This window comes from Giraffa tippelskirchi, chromosome 8 (assembly GCF_054371585.1).
Source record: "Giraffa tippelskirchi isolate mGirTip1 chromosome 8, T2T-mGirTip1v1.2.pri, whole genome shotgun sequence".
NCBI lineage: Eukaryota > Metazoa > Chordata > Mammalia > Artiodactyla > Giraffidae > Giraffa > Giraffa tippelskirchi.
Genome location: NC_137282.1, coordinates 162,119,004 through 162,134,972, shown reverse-complemented (window position 1 = coordinate 162,134,972; position 15,969 = coordinate 162,119,004). Strand labels below are relative to the sequence as shown.

General features: G+C 40.8%; 1 protein-coding gene and 1 pseudogene across 2 annotated transcripts in view; both read left to right on the top strand.

Annotated features, from left to right (window-relative positions):
* The window catches only part of CDYL (chromodomain Y like), a 148,881-nt gene that overhangs the window by 29,650 nt on the left and 103,262 nt on the right, over positions 1-15,969 (top strand). The window lies entirely within an intron of this gene.
* LOC145517878 (peptidyl-prolyl cis-trans isomerase H pseudogene) lies at positions 11,940-15,528 on the top strand (annotated as a pseudogene). The gene has a single exon (XR_014062426.1). The product of XR_014062426.1 is annotated as a peptidyl-prolyl cis-trans isomerase H pseudogene (transcript).

Sequence of the window (15,969 nt, the reverse complement as noted above, 5' to 3'; positions counted from 1 at the left end):
CCTGCGTGCTGCTCTCCAGACAAACGCCCTGACTCTGCCTCCTCGGGGTGCCTGTTGCAAGAGGCACAGGAGGATGCTGCAAGAATCGAGGCTATGGTCCTGGAAGGCCAGAGAGAAGAGGTCTCACGGTGATGATCGTGGAATCGTAGCCCTCAAAGAGACCTTTGTCCCCTCTGCCTTTTTCGGCCGCTGTCTATCAAATGAGGATTAATCCTGCCCTGTCTCATCTTATGGCAGGAAGGACCAAGTCAGACAAAATGAGAGACTCTTTGAAAACCCTTACTTGTCTGGTTTACATGCATGTCAACCAAAAGAATGTATGTTTTTAAAGATCAGTATTCTTTTAAACTGAGAAAGCAGGTTCAAGGGAGTCAGCTGGTGACTTGCCCACAGTCACTAGACCATGTGCTGTCTGTCTGCGAGCCGAGCTGGACCAGGTTGCCTTCCCGAGAGACCCTGGTCCTTCCCCGTGGTCTGCAGTGGTCCAGGCGTGCCTGCCTGCCCTCCATCTGACAGGACACCCGTGCTCTGGCCTCTGCCTAAGGAATCCAAGCTCGAGCTCTCTACTGGCCAGTCCTCTAGCAAGTAGTGATTTTTTTGAAAAATGACGTTTGAGAATTCCCTGAAGGGTATGCAAATTATCCATTCTGCTGGATACCCTCAAATTTAACTTCGGATCAAGTCTGGGCATCTGAGCACTGTGTGTTTAGATCACAGGCACTTGCCTCCTTGTAGAATGAACTTGACCAAGTTGTGCGCACAGAGAGGGGTGCTATCAGACCCAGCCCAGGAATGTGTCCTTACTTTTAGCTTAGGGACTTTATTGATAGCCCAGTCCGCTCTGTCGCCAGATTCCTCTTCGTGAGGACCCACAGGAGAACTCCCCCTGGGAATGCAGGGGAACCGTGGGTTTTCCTAAACAACCTTTTAATCTTCTGACCAGCAGTGCGCGCTCACTTCCTAACTGGTAGGTTTCCTCTTTGCTGTTTGCTCTGGCCACTGGGAGACTTGGGCCAAATTTGCTTAGCAAATGGAACAGATTACTCTGTAATAATTTTATCCTTGTTGCATGCTGCAATTTTCTTATCCCCTTTTCCCTCTGAAAATTTCTTCTGTGTCTTTGTATCACCTGTATTTTGTAAACCAACTCGTTTTTATAAATCAACTGTATCAACTTTATACATTTCAGTTGAATGGAATGGAGTCCCTGGCTTTATTTGCTGGCGAAGCCTTTGCTCAACGCCTTTATGCCAAGTACTTGTAGCAGTTGGGCCTTGGCGACCATGCTCAGCTCTGATTTTTCTCAGACCTATGGAAATCATAATGCAGCTTAAATCCACAAAGTTGACAGGTCTTCATTGCAGAAGCTGTGTTTAGCTCCGTAAGATCTCTTAAACCTACAGACAGGTACTGAAGGGCAGACAAGGCACTTGGTCTTTGACGTTTGTTTCTTGGACTCACCCACATGCTAAACAGTAAAATCCCAATCAGATTTATCACTTGGAATTTGTGAAAATTTGAACAAAGAACGGTTGAAGTTGACTCTTTGTTCTCTGGGTTTATTAAACAAATGAAGAGTGTAATTTGTAAGAAGGAGTAGATGAATATTAAAGAGTTATTTCCCAACAATTTTTATTCTTATGTGTATATTAAAATGTCATTAGATTATCTTCATAAATAGCACTGCTCTGGCTAGTACTTTAATATGCTGATTACAAAGTCTTCCTCTCTCTTAAATTAATATTTGATTACTCTAATTAGAAAGTCTGTCCATGAAGGTGATAAATATGTACTCTTGAAAAATATCCTAGTAGTTAAATCATTTGTAACATATATGATCTTTTTTTAAAATTCTAGTTGCCGTCATTTTTACCTGCCTCCACTTTTTTCCATCTTCTGTTAGATTTGATCTTTGTCCTTTTTTATTCATCATTGAGTTAGAATTAGTAGTGATAGTCACTCAATCATGTCTGACTGTGACTCCATGGACTGTAGCCCACCAGGCTCCTCTGACTATGGAATTCTCCAGGCAAGAATACTGGAGTGGGTTGCCATTTCCTTCTTCAAGGGATCTTCCTGACCCAGGGATCGAACCCAGGTCTCCTGCATTGCAGGCAAATTCATAGAAATAATATATTCTATTTCCACTATATTAGTGGCTATCCCTAAAATTTAACAGAAACATTTATTTTTTTTACTTTTTAATTTAATTTTTATTTTATATTATAGTTGATTTACAATGTTGTATTTTCAGGTGTACAAGGTGATTCATTTATACCTTTCTCTCTTTCTCTCTCTCTCTATATATACGCACACATGTGCACACACACACATTTACATATATATCCATTCATCTTCTGATTCTTTTTCCATATGTAACACGAATGATCTTGATAGTCATGCAAATTCTTGATATCGCTCAAGAATTTAAGCAGTACCTGCCTTTTTGACCACATTTGGAAACGTTCGCTAGTTCTTTGTTGAGATCACCCCCCTCTTTTTTTCCTGTTGGCTGCACGGGGTCTTCGCTGTGCGTGTGACCTCTTGGTACAGCATGGGGGATCCAGTTCCCTGACCAGGGATTGAACCCCAGGTCCTGCATCGGGAGCGTGGCGTCTTGGCCACTGGACCACCAGGAGATGCCCTCACCCCTGTCCTGAGCTCTGTAAGGCTGCATCCTGTTTCTCCTCTCTCCCTCGCTGGTTAGGCCTTTGTCTTGAGGAAGGCTCCCTCTTCCTCGCACAGCCGCCCACTGCGGGTGTTCCCTAAATTCTGCACTCAGGCCACGCCTTGTCCTTTCGTGTTTGCTAAAGAACGAATCCTCCTTCAAGCGTCAGCTATCAGTTTGAACAGACGACTCTCCAGTCTGAACGTTCATTTAGTTCCAACCTCTCCACTCGGATTACCTACTGGATGCTTCCACTGACACATCAAATTCATTGTGTCAGCCATTAATAATGACTGTCAACTTTATTCATCAGCACCATAATAAGGCCTGGCAATAGCAAAAATGAAAGGCATTTTATTGATCATATACACCACAGGCCACCACTGGTGCTTTGAAATGAAATGTCATTTTTTACCCTCGGAACCATCCGAGAGGTGGGTTTTACCGCCTTCACTTTACCTAGCGGGAAATTGGGAAAGAGGGAGGCACAAAAACTTGATTTCTGCAGGTTTTTCCAACATCACAGAAATAAAATATGAACTCACGTCTGTCATGTTAAGCTGCCTCCCAAAATTTATACCTAAAATTAAATTTCTTTATTTTATCCCAAACTTTTGCTCTGTCCCTATTTTTGCCTGTGGTACCACAATTCTCCTAGTAAATAGGAAAGCTTAAAATTTTGGGTACTTTATTGTCTTCCCTCCTCATCACCCCTCATGTTGACTCCATCACCAGGTCCTGTAATTGGGCTTCCTCCTGATTTTTCTTTCTTCCTTCCTCGCGTTCACACACTGACCCATTAGAGTCTCCAGTAAACTGCTGTCCTCTCCCTCTGACTCCTCTGCACACCCTCCTTCCCCGAACCACTGCCGATGAACCTTCCAAGGGCACCACTTGCCTGTCCTTTCATCTGATCAGAAGCCTTCAGCCGACCACACTGCTTCAGGTCCCGAGGCTGACAGGCTAGGCTTCCACAATGGGACCTAAGCTGTGTCTCTGACTTTATCAGCTCCTGCAGCCCAGCACTCCTCTGCTTCCTGGAACGGGCATTTGATTTTCCTCCTGAGCTTTTGTTCATAGTGTTTCCTCACTTGAAATAAATATTCTTATTCCACCTCTTGCCCATGAAAGGCCCAACTCAAGCCTTTGATTTGGTTCTGTGGTTTTTACCTTCCTCTAAAGTTCAATTACTTTATTTATTTATTGGCTGCTCCACCTGGCTTGCAGGATCTCAGTTCCCCAACAGGGACCGAGCCAGGTCCAGGAGTGGAAGCACTGAGCGCTAACCACTGGACCGCCAGGGGAGTCCTTCAACTGCTGTGTTTATTAGTCACATCACTCATTCAGCTCAACTGCATGTTGCCTGGGTCGTAAGCGATCTGTATGTGTGTGTGTGTGTGTCTGTATCTTGCATCTCTGGTCAGATTTTTTAATTCCTTAGAGGGCAAGGATTGATCTCAAATATCTTTTATGTCCCTCAGAGGTTTGGAATGAGTTATTATGTAAATCATCTATGAACAATATAATATTCAAAGGAAGCAAATGAATTTGATAGAGAAAATGAAAAGAACATGGATTCTAAAATTAAGAATACCTGATTTCCAGTCCAGTCAACCATGTGAATTCACTTTCAGATTCTTTGAGAAAGAGTGGAGTTGCTTTTGCCTACCTCATAGCTTATTGTGCTTTCCAGTGAAGTATCATGTGTGCAGGCCAGTTCTTGGCATCAGTGTGTACTGAAAAATGAAACTGTGATGCCTGTTTGATGACTGAAGAGAGCCTTAGCTTTGTGAGCTCTATGTGACCATCAGTGATCGTTTTGGAACACCACTGTAGCCATGATCCATTGACAAGAATAAATGTATAGATTATAAGCTCAGACTTAAGTTTGTTGCCTATTTCTGTATTTCAGTTCAGTTCAGTCACTCAGTCGTATCCGACTCTTTGCGACCCCATGAATTGCAGCACGCCAGGCCTCTCTGTCCATCACCAACTCCCGGAGTCCACCCAAACCCATGTCCATCGAGTCAGTGATGCCATCCAACCATCTCATCCTCTGTCGTCCCCTTCTCCTCCCGCCCCCAATCCTACCCAGCATTAGGGTCTTTTCCAATGAGTCAACTCTTCGCATGAAGTGGCCAAAGTATTGGAGTTTCAGCTTCAACATCAGTCTTTCCAAACAACACCCAGGATTGATCTCCTTTAGGATGGATTGATTGGATCTCCTTGCAGTCCAAGGGACTCTCAAGAGTCTTCTCCAACACCACAGTTCAAAAGCATCAATTCTGCGGCGCTCAGCTTTCTTCACCGTCCAACTCTCACATCCATACATGACCACTGGAAAAACCATAGCCTTGACTAGACTGTAGAACGAACACCCAAAAAACTAACACACTTCTAGAACGAACAACCAAAAAAGATGTCCTTTTCATTATAGGGGACTGGAATGCAAAGGTAGGAAGTCAAGAGATAATGGAGTAACAGGCAAATTTGGCTTTGGAGTACAGAATGAATCAGGGCAAGGGCTAATAGAATTTTGCCAAGAGAATGCACTGGTCATAGCAAATACCCTCTTCCAACAACACAAGAGAAGACTCTACACAAGGACATCACCAAACGGTCAATACTGAAATCAGATGATTGATTATATTCTTTGCAGCCAAAGATGGAGAAGCTCTATACAGTCAGCAAAAACAAGACTGGGAGCTGACTGTGGCTCAGATCATGAACTCCTTATTGTCAAATTCAGACTTAAGTTGAAGACAGTAGGGAAAACCACTAGACCATTCAGGTATGACCTAAATCAAATCCTTTACGATTATACAGTGGAAGCAACAAATAGATCAAGGGATTATATCTGATAGACAGAGTGCCTGAAGAACTATGGACGGAGGTTCATGACATTGTACAGGAGGCAGTGATCAAGACCATCCCCAAGAAAAAGAAGTGCAAAAAAAAGGCAAAATGGTTGTCTGAGGAGGCCTTACAAATAGCTGAGAAAAGAAGAGAAGCTAAGGTCAAAGGAGAAAGGGAAAGATATACCCATTTGAATGCAGAGTTCAAAATTAGAGATACCAAGGGAACATTTCATGCAAAGATGGGCACAAAAAAAGGACAGAAATTGTATGGACCTAACAGAAGCAGAAGATGTTAAGAAGAGGTAGCAAGAATACACAGAAGAACTGTACAAAAAAGATCTTCATGACCCAGATAACCACAATGGTTTGATCACTCACCTAGAGCCAGACATCCTGGAATGTGAAGTCAAGTGGGCCTTAGGAAGCATCACTACGGACAAAGCTAGTGAGGTGATGGAATTCCATTTGAGCTATTTCAAATCCTGAAAGATGATGCTGTGAAAGTGCTGCACTCGATATGCCAGCAAATTTGGAAAACTCAGCAGTGGCCACAGGACTGGAGAAGGTCAGCTTTCATTCCAATCCCAAAGAAAGGCAATGCCAAAGAGTGTTCAAACTACCACACAATTGCACTCATCTCACATGCTAGCAAAGTAATGCTCAAAATTCTCCAAGCCAGGCTTCAACAGTACATGAACCATGAACCCCAGATGTTCAAGCTGGATTTAGAAAAGGCAAAGGAACCAGAGATCAAATTGCCAGCATACGCTGGACCATCGAAAAAGCAAAAGAGTTCTAGAAAAATGTCTGCTTCTGCTTTATTGACTACGCCAAAGCCTTTGACTGTGTGGATCACAATGAACTGTGGAAAATTCTTAAAGAGATGGGAAAACCAGACCACCTGACCTGCCTCCTGAGAAATCTGTATGCAGGTCAGGAAGCAACAGTTAGAACTGGACATGGAACAACAGACTGGTTCCAAATTGGGAAAGGAGTACGTCAAGGCTGTATATTGTCACCCTGCTTTTTTAACTTACATGCAGAGTACATCATGCAAAATGCTGGGTGGATGAAGCACAAGCTGGAATCAAGATTGCCAGGAGAAATATCAATAACCTCAGATATGCAAATGACACCACCCTTATGGCAGACAGCGAAAGAAAAAGAACTAAAGAGCCTCTTGATGAAAGTGAAAGAGGAGAGTGAAAAAGTTGGCTTAAAGCTCAACATTCAGAAAACTAAGATCATGGCATCCAGTCTTATCACTTTATGGCAAATAGATGGGGAAACAGTGGAAACAGTGAGAGACTTTATTTTCTTGGGCTCTAAAATCACTGCAGATGGTGACTGCAGCCATGAAATTAAAAGATGCTTGCTCCTTGGAAGAAAACTTATGACCAACCTAGACAGTATATTAAAAAGCAGAGACATTACTTTGCCAGCAAAGGTCCATCTAGTCAAAGCTATGGTTTTTCCAGTAGTCATGTATGGATGTGAGAGTTGGATTATAAAGAAAGCTGAGCACCGAAGAATCGATGCTTTTGAACTGTGGTGTTGGAGGAGACTCTTGAGAGTCCCTTGGACTGCAAGGAGATCCAACCAGTCCATCCTAAAGGAGATCAGTCCTGGGTGTTCATTTGAAGGACTGATGATGAAGCTGAAGCTCCAATACTTTGGCCACCAAAGAGCTGACTCCTTGGAAAAGACTCTGATGCTGGGAAAGATTGAAGGCAGGAGGAGAAGGGACGACAGAGGATGAGATGGTTGGGTGGCATCACTGACTCAATGGACATGAGTTTGAATAAGCCCCGGGAGGTGGTGACGGACAGGGAAGCCTGGCGTGCTGCGGTTCATGGGGTTGCAGTCGGATACGACTGACAGAGTAACCTGAACTGAGAGTTGAAATGGTCTTCATCTAAATTAATTAATGATTCCCAAGCACAACACTGCAAGAAAAGGAGAAAACATTTTGATAACATTTTTTTGTAAAACTAAATAATACAATTTACAGAATTACGCAAGCCTGGTGTAGCCAAAACTAATTAATTAGATGAAAAAACCCAGAATCACCCTGTACTTTGTAGTTATCACACTCCTACTTTGTGTAAGTTAAAAGTAAGTTAAAAGTCTTTTATTTTATTAACAACGGTGATGATGCATGGTGGAGGGTGGCAGTTGTGGGTTTTGCTGTTGATGGGGTCGCACAGAGTCGGACACAACTGAAGCGACTTAGCAGCAGCAGCAGCCGCAGTGACTTTTCATACTCAGACAGGAAGGTGGCAAACTGATACTGATTTCCACAATATTTTTGAAAGTGTTACAGGGCCATGTTACCCCAGATACTTGGAAACCCTAACCTAGCCCCAGGCCTTCGTTTTAGAATTGAAAATCATTTGACTCTCAGAAGTTAAATTGCTTGTCCCAGGACACGTGACCACCGCACATCCACCACGAGAATTCAGCTCTCTCCGCTCCCACAATACGCCTCACTCTTTAAGTGCAAGACTGTCTTTCTACTGATGGAAAGAGGACTCTATTTTCCATATAACTTTTGAAGAAAAAGTGAAAGTGAAGTTGCTCAGTTGTGTCCAACTCTTTGCAACCCCATGGACTGTAGCCTACCAGGTTCCTCCGTCCATGGGATTTTCCAGGCAAGAATATTGCATAAATTTTATTCATGTATAATAAACATATTAAAATCCTCCCAGATGATGACTTTATGGAAAAACTTGGTTATAGATCTTTTAAACATTTTAAAAATAGGTTTCCTAAATTTAAATGTTTCATATTTTCCATATCTTTTCAAATAAATTTATTTTCATTAAAAATAATATTGTTTGCAAAAAACTCTGGAAAACACAGACATAAAAGCCCTGTAATTCCAGAGAGAATCATATTGCTGCTTTAGTGTAGTTCCTGCTAGATATTTTTCTGTGTCCATTTTGCAGAGTTGAAATTATATTGCGTATTTCCTCTTTCTTCATTTTACTTATTCAATTTTTAATAAGTAGTACATTCACATAATTTAAAGCTCAGTGATGAGTCTTTTGTGACCTCTGCTCCTCTATTATCCAGTTCTCCTCCCTAACATATTAATATTTTCAGTTTTTAAAATTTTTGATATGTGCATCCTTGTAGAGATATTTTATGCATTGTGTTCAGGTTCTTTTGCTTAATATTAAGACATATGCATTTCCCAATCTTTTGTAAAAATCTTATTCTTTAGGGACATGTAATACTTTATTATGTAAATATACCACAATTTATTTAGTCAATTTATTAGACATTAAAGTTATTCTCAGCTTTTTCTTTTTCATAACTTTGTATATCTTAGTGCTTAAGCTAAAAGAATGCATTGACCTTTTCCTTTTAGAAATTTTAGGACTTTGGCAATAACTTTCCTTGAACTGATGAAGTTCGTTTTACCTCTACTCCCAAAAGCAAGTCTATTGCTTCTTCTCCTGAAGTTAGTCAGCCATCCTGGGGTTGAAACAATCTTTTACCCAAATGAACTGACCTCAGGTGGATACATCACAACCTATATACTCAAGGAAAAACATCTCCTGCTCAGTGTTCCATGAAAGGTAAACACTGGTAGAAAAAACTTTCCAGGATAAGATGGATAAGCTCTGAGGATCTAATGTAAACTACAGTGATCGTAGTTGCTAACTATAGTTGGGCTTCCCAGGTGGTAAAGAATACACCTGCCAATGCAGGAGAAGTGGGTTCCATTCCTTGTCAGGGAGATCCTCTGGAGATGGAAATGGCAACCACTCCAGTATCCTTGCCTGGGAAATCCCATGGACAGAGGAGCCTGGCCAGCTACAGTCCACGGGGTCGCAAAGAGTTGGAAAGGACTGAGCACACACACACACATGTAATGTTAGACCAGTGTACATTTTTGTATGTTCTTAATACTGAATACACATAAATTAAGAGTCACTAGGCTTATACATGCCTACTACATACCATTTATGAACCTCATATATTGATTAATGGCCAAGTGTTTGTACTCAAACTGAGACCTCACCAGAACCAATTAATCTTAACGATTTCAACTTCCAGTTAAAAAAGGAATAAGTTTTGGGGCTCTAATATAGAGTAAGGTCACTATATTTAGTAACAGTATAATATATACTTTAAAGTTGTAAGAGTAGATCTGAAATGTTCTAACCACACACACACAAAATGTACTCACGAGAGGTGACAGAGGTGTCAACTAACTTTATAGTGTTAATCACTTTGCCATATATATGTGTGTGTGTATGTGTGTGTATATATATATATATAATCATCACGTTGTACACCTTAAGTCTACACAATTTGTTGTTGTTCGTTGCTAAGTCATGTCCAACTCTTCGACCCCATGGACTGCAGCACGCCAGGCTCCTCTTCCTCCATGATCTCCCGGAGTTTGCTCAAGTTCGTGTCCTTTGAGTTGATGATGCTATCTAATCATCTCATCCTCTGCCATCCCCTTCTCCTCCTGTCTTCAATCTTGCCCAGCATTAGGGTCTTTCCCAGTGAGTTGGCTCTTCGTCTCAGGAGGCCAAAGTATTGGAGCCTCAGCTTCAGTCCTTCCAATGAATATTCAGGGTTTATTTCCTTTAGGATTGACTGGTTTGATCTCCTTGCTGTCCAACGGACTCTCAAGAGTCTTCTCCAACACCACAGTTTGAAACATGGTATTATATGTCAATAATATCTTAATAATGCTGTGCGGAAAGCTTGGTGATTTTTTGTTGTTGCTTTGGGGGTTTAAAAAAATATTTATTTTATTTACTACTTATTGTTGGCTATCCCAGGTCTTGGTAGTGGCATGTGGGATCTAGTTCCCTAACCAGGGATCAAATCCAGACCCCCAGCACATTGGGAGCTCAGACCACTGGACCACCAGGGAAATCCACTGGACCACCAGGGGGAAATCCCTTGATGATTTAATTATAAAAAAAGAAAAAGAAAATTGCCAACCTTGAATTTTATACTAAGTGACATAGTCTTCCATAAACATAAGACAGATATGCTCAGAGAAACAAAAATGAGAGAATTCATCAGCAGCAATCTTCAACAAGTAAAATATTAATTATTCTTCAAGCAGAAGGAAAATGGTTCCAGACAGTAAATTAGAAATACAGTAAAAAATGATGGGCAGTTAAAAAGGTTAAATACATTGGGTGAATCTAAATAAATGTTGGCTATATAAAAGAGTAATATTACTGTTACACTTATTTAAGAGAAAGATACATATTATAAGTTCTAGGGTTACCACTATAGAATTTGTAAAAGAACATATGGCTTGTGAGGTAAGAAGAAGAAAAAAGATAGAATAATTATTTTTAAAGGGCTCAGTCTGAAACAAATCAATGAAGAGGAAAAGAAAAGAAACACAGAACAGGCAGGGTAAACAGAAAAACCTACATGACATTGTAGAATCAAAACTACACATATTAGTAATTACTTAAATGTAAATGGACTAAACTCCCCCATTAAAAGACTTAAAGGTGTCATATGGAGTTTAAAGATAAAATTGCTACTTATAAGAGACATATCTAAAACATAAGGATACAGAAAATTTAAAAATACAAAGATGGAGAAAGATTTATCTAGCATATAAACATAAATTTTTAAAAGTCAGTTATAGGTATCTTAACATAAACCAAAATAGACATAAAGTCAAAAGCATGATTAGTATCTTTATAACGATAAAATGCTTCATTTAGTAACTGGATATAACAGTTTACACTTGTATGTACCTAGTAAAGGAGAAGGCAATGGCACCCCACTCCAGTACTCTTGCCTGGAAAATCCCAGGGACGGCGGAGCCTGGTGAGCTGCTGTCTATGGGGTCTCACAGAGTCGGACATGACTGAAGCGACTTAGCAGCAGCAGCAGTACCTAGTAAATAGCTCCAAAACATGTAAAGCAAAAAATAACTGGACTAAAAAGATATAAAAACAGATTCATAATCATATTAAGAAATTTTAACACACCTATCCTGATAGATTATTTGAAAAACATAAATACTAAACCTGAATATATATTCATATATAAAATTCATTATAACATATATCCAAATTCAAGGGATTGAAATTCTACAGATTATGTTCTTTGACTACAATGACATTAAACTGGAAATCAAATAACAATAAAAAACCTAGAAAATTTCTATATTTTAAGACTAAAAACATACTTCTAATAACCCTTAAGTCAAAGAAGAAAACACAGTGGAAGTGGAAATCAATTTTGAACTTAATGAAAATGTAAAATATCAAGACTTTTGGGATGCAGAGGAATTTATAGGTTTAAAGACATGCATTTAGAAAGACTAAAAGTCAATGAACAAAGGCATTTAAAGAAATTATAAAAATAATAACAAATAAAACTCAAAGTGAAAAGGAGATAATAATGGAAAGAGCATAATGAAATAGAACAGAGAATAGATTCTCTGATATCCAAACAGAATCAACGAAGTCCAAAGTCGGTATTTTCAAAAGACTAATAAATTAATACAGCTCTGGCAAGACCAATAAAAGGAGGGCAGTCACACAAAATGTGAAAAATGAAAAATAGACTGATCCTAACAATATTGAAATCTTCTGAACAATTTTATGCCATTAAATGTGAAGATTTCGATAAATGGGTAAATTGACATAAGAAGAAATAGAAAACCTGAATATTCCTTCATTAATAAATTTGAATCTATAACTTAAAGCCTTTCAACAAGAATACTGCAGAACAGATGACTTTACAAGCACATGCATACAGATGATAAAAGAAGAAATAATGGCATTTATACAGAAACTAGAAACTGGAAAGGAAGAAGTGCATGTCAGCTCCTCTTATGAGATATGCATAACCTTGCCATCAAAACCTGACAAGAACATGTGAAAGGACCATTTCAGGCCAACCTTTCTCATGAACATGGATTTATAATCCACATAATTAGCATAACAAAATTAGCAATTTATAAAAAGCATAATGCATCCAATCCAAAGTTTTGGTTTATTCTAGAAAGAGAAAATTGATTTAAAATTAAGAATAATTAGTGTAAGTCAACATGTTTATAAAATGAAGAGATGAAATCATATGATCATTTCAACAGATGATAAAATTCAATATCCATTCACAACTTCATTTAAAAAGTTTAGAAAATTAGTATTAGAAAGGAATTTCCTTAATCTGGTTAAAGATGCCTATAATAATTCTTTAACAAATATCATTCTTAATAGTGAAAATTTTCCCCAGTAATTAAAATCAAGAAAAGATGTCTACTGCGGCCACTTCTCCTAAAGGCACTGTTCACCACCTCAGATCAGGCTGGACATGCGCTTGGTGTCAGCAAAGCATTCACCAAAATTTATTTGGAAATAATCTGATACCTAAAAAATAAGCATTGAAGTTAAGGCAATAGGTTAATCATTCCCTAACTACTTTGCCCCAACCACCTGTTCTTCACGGAGCCAAGCTTTTCAAAAATTCGGATCAGATCATTGCTCAGACGCCCAGGGCATTTTCATGACCCCCCAGACTTGCCTGACTGCTAATTCCATTCTGTGTTCCTCTTCCGGTTCTCTGCATTCCAGCCCCAGGAGCTCTTTTTGGGTTCTCAAAGACCTGCTCCTTCCACATCTAGACCTCTGCACACATTCTTCCCTCAGCCCGGGGCCATCTCCACCATCTTCTTACCTAGTTCATCCTTTAGATTCGTAGCTCGTTAGCTTTGTTACCACCTAATCAAAACGCAAAAAAGTCCCAGTAGTAATGCACATACCTGGCACCCAGACCTTGCTTCCTATTAATGATTCTTCTTGGAGAAATGGCTGGTTCTAGAACTGGGGTGGAACCTATACACATTGAGCCTGGAGCAACGTCAGGAAGTAAAGAAGCACATGCGCACACCCACGCGCACACACCCACGCGCACACACCCACGCGCACACACCCATCCCACAGTGATCTGGCACAGGAGCTAAAAAGAGCTCCAAGTGGCCCAAGCTGGACCGACCAGAATAACACTACGAGTAAGGAAGTGTGTATTACAACCCTGAGTGCAAAACAAATATCTGGGAGTTCATGACCAAAGAAATGACTGAATAAGTTAGTAAGTATGGGAGAACTCTGTGCAGAAGAATTCCAGGTAATTTTTGTAGATATCCTGCCTTCGAGGAGGAGGATGGGTCCTTGCTTATTGCGTGTGTGCTGCCCATCGTAACTCCTTCCCAAACAGGCAGAACTGAAAGGGCGGGGTGGGGGAAGTGACTTTACTGGGGAAGCCTGCCGAGCCCTCTGTTAACCAGATGATCAAGGTTAACATCAGCAGTGAGAAGTTGTGTTGAAGGTCTGTACTTTTGATATGATGAGAAAGGCATTTTACCTCTGTGGTCTCCTCTTCAAAACACATAACCCAGTCTAACTGTGAGGAAAACATCAGACAAATCCCATTTGAGGGCCATTTTACACAATATCCAACCAAGACTCTTCAAAAATGCCAAGATCATCAGAAACAAGGACAAAAATCTGTGAAACTGTCACAGCCTAAGGGGATACAATCACTAAATGTATGCAGGGACTTGAATGAGATCCTGGAACAGAAAAGGGACATTAGGAAAAGCTAGGGAAATCGAAATAAAGACCTTAGTTAACAAAAATGTATCAGTGTTGGCTCATTAATTGTGACAGGTGTGCCATGCTGATGTGAGGTATTAATAATAGGGGAGGGACTTCCCTGGCAGTCTAGTGGTTAAGGCTCCGGGCTCCCAGTGCGTGGGACACAGGTTCAGTCTCCCGTTGGGGAACTAAGACCCTGTATGCCACAAGATGCGGCCAAGAAATAAATAAATAATAAAAACAGTAACAGGGGAAATGCAGTGGGGAATATGTGGGAATCTCCATACTATCTTTGCAATTTTTCTGTAAATCTAAATTCATGATTAAAAAAAAAAAACTTTATAAAAAACAGCTGCATGCGTGCTAAGTCGCTTCACTCAAGTCTGACTCTTTGCGACCCCGTGCGCTGCAGCCCACCAGGCTCCTTTGTCCGTGGGATTCTCCAGGCAAGAATAGTGGAGTGGGTTGCTGTGCCCGCCTCCAGGGGATCATCCCAACCCAGGGATGGAATCTAGGTCTCTTACACCTAACCTGCACTGGCAGGTGGGTTCCTTACCACTAGCGCCACCTGGGAGGTCCTAAACAAGTTGTGAATACTAACAAAATATGGTATACTTCCCACCTTCCATAAATTATTCCAGTGTCTTCAAGTATTGGCTAGAATAAGGAAATATTCTTAAGCTGGGGAGTGGGCACACAGGTTAATTAAAATTATTCTTTAAGTCATTTAGAATGTCTAATATTTCATTTTTAAAGGCTAAACTAGGAGGCGGAGGTGAGAGAGACCAATTGGCATGGGGGCCCGAGGGTTCCCTCGGTGAGGCCTTCACGGGCTTGGACTGGGGTTTCTGAACGTCTCTCGCCGGTTGCAGGAAGTTGGTCGTATGAAGATTGAGCTCTTTGCAGACGTTGTGCCTAAGACGGCGGAGAATTTTAGAAAAGATGGGGTTCCGATAGGATACAAGGGGAGCACCTTCCACAGGGTCATAAAAGATTTCATGATTCAGGGTGGAGATTTTGTTAATGGAGATGGTACCGGAGTTGCCAGTATCTACCGGGGGCCATTCACAGATGAAAATTTTAAGCTTAGACACTCAGCTCCCGGCCTTCTTTCCATGGCAAACAGCGGTCCCAGCACAAATGGCTGCCAGTTTTTCATCACCTGCTCTAAGTGTGATTGGCTAGATGGGAAGCACGTGGTGTTTGGAAAAATCATTGATGGACTTTTGGTGATGAGAAAGATTGAGAATGTTCCCACAGGGCCCAACAATAAACCCAAGCTGCCTGTGGTGATCTCACAGTGTGGGGAGATGTAGTCCAGAGGGAGACTGAATCAGACCCTCCACCTCTGCCACTGCAGGCCTTCCCTTGCTCAATGTGACACTCTTGAGTAAGATAACCTAGATTGGCCCCTGTGTTGGCTTCCCTGCTGGCTGCTGCCCCATTTGATCAAGAGACCTTGGAAGCATCACAGATTCAGAACCCAAAATTTTGTGTTTTAAGTTTTCAACTGTAAATAAAGTTGTTTTTTTTTAAAAAAATAAAATAAAATAAAGGCTAAACTATAAAGCAATTGTGTGCAAGTCAAAATGTTGATTCCTCCCATGATGGCTACTTCGATGCGATTTGATTTCAAATTATTTGAAAATACCTTTTCTGTGATCCTGCTCTTCTGGTGTCTGGCGTGTCTGGAGTGTCCGTGGGGTGATGGACACTGTGGGGAAGTAGCTGACCAGACTCATGGCCAGGCTATGTGTGCTCACAGCTTCCTGCAATTTTCCTTGATTCTATAACCACAGTTTCTCCTGACAATGTAATGCCTGTCTTTTGCAATAGA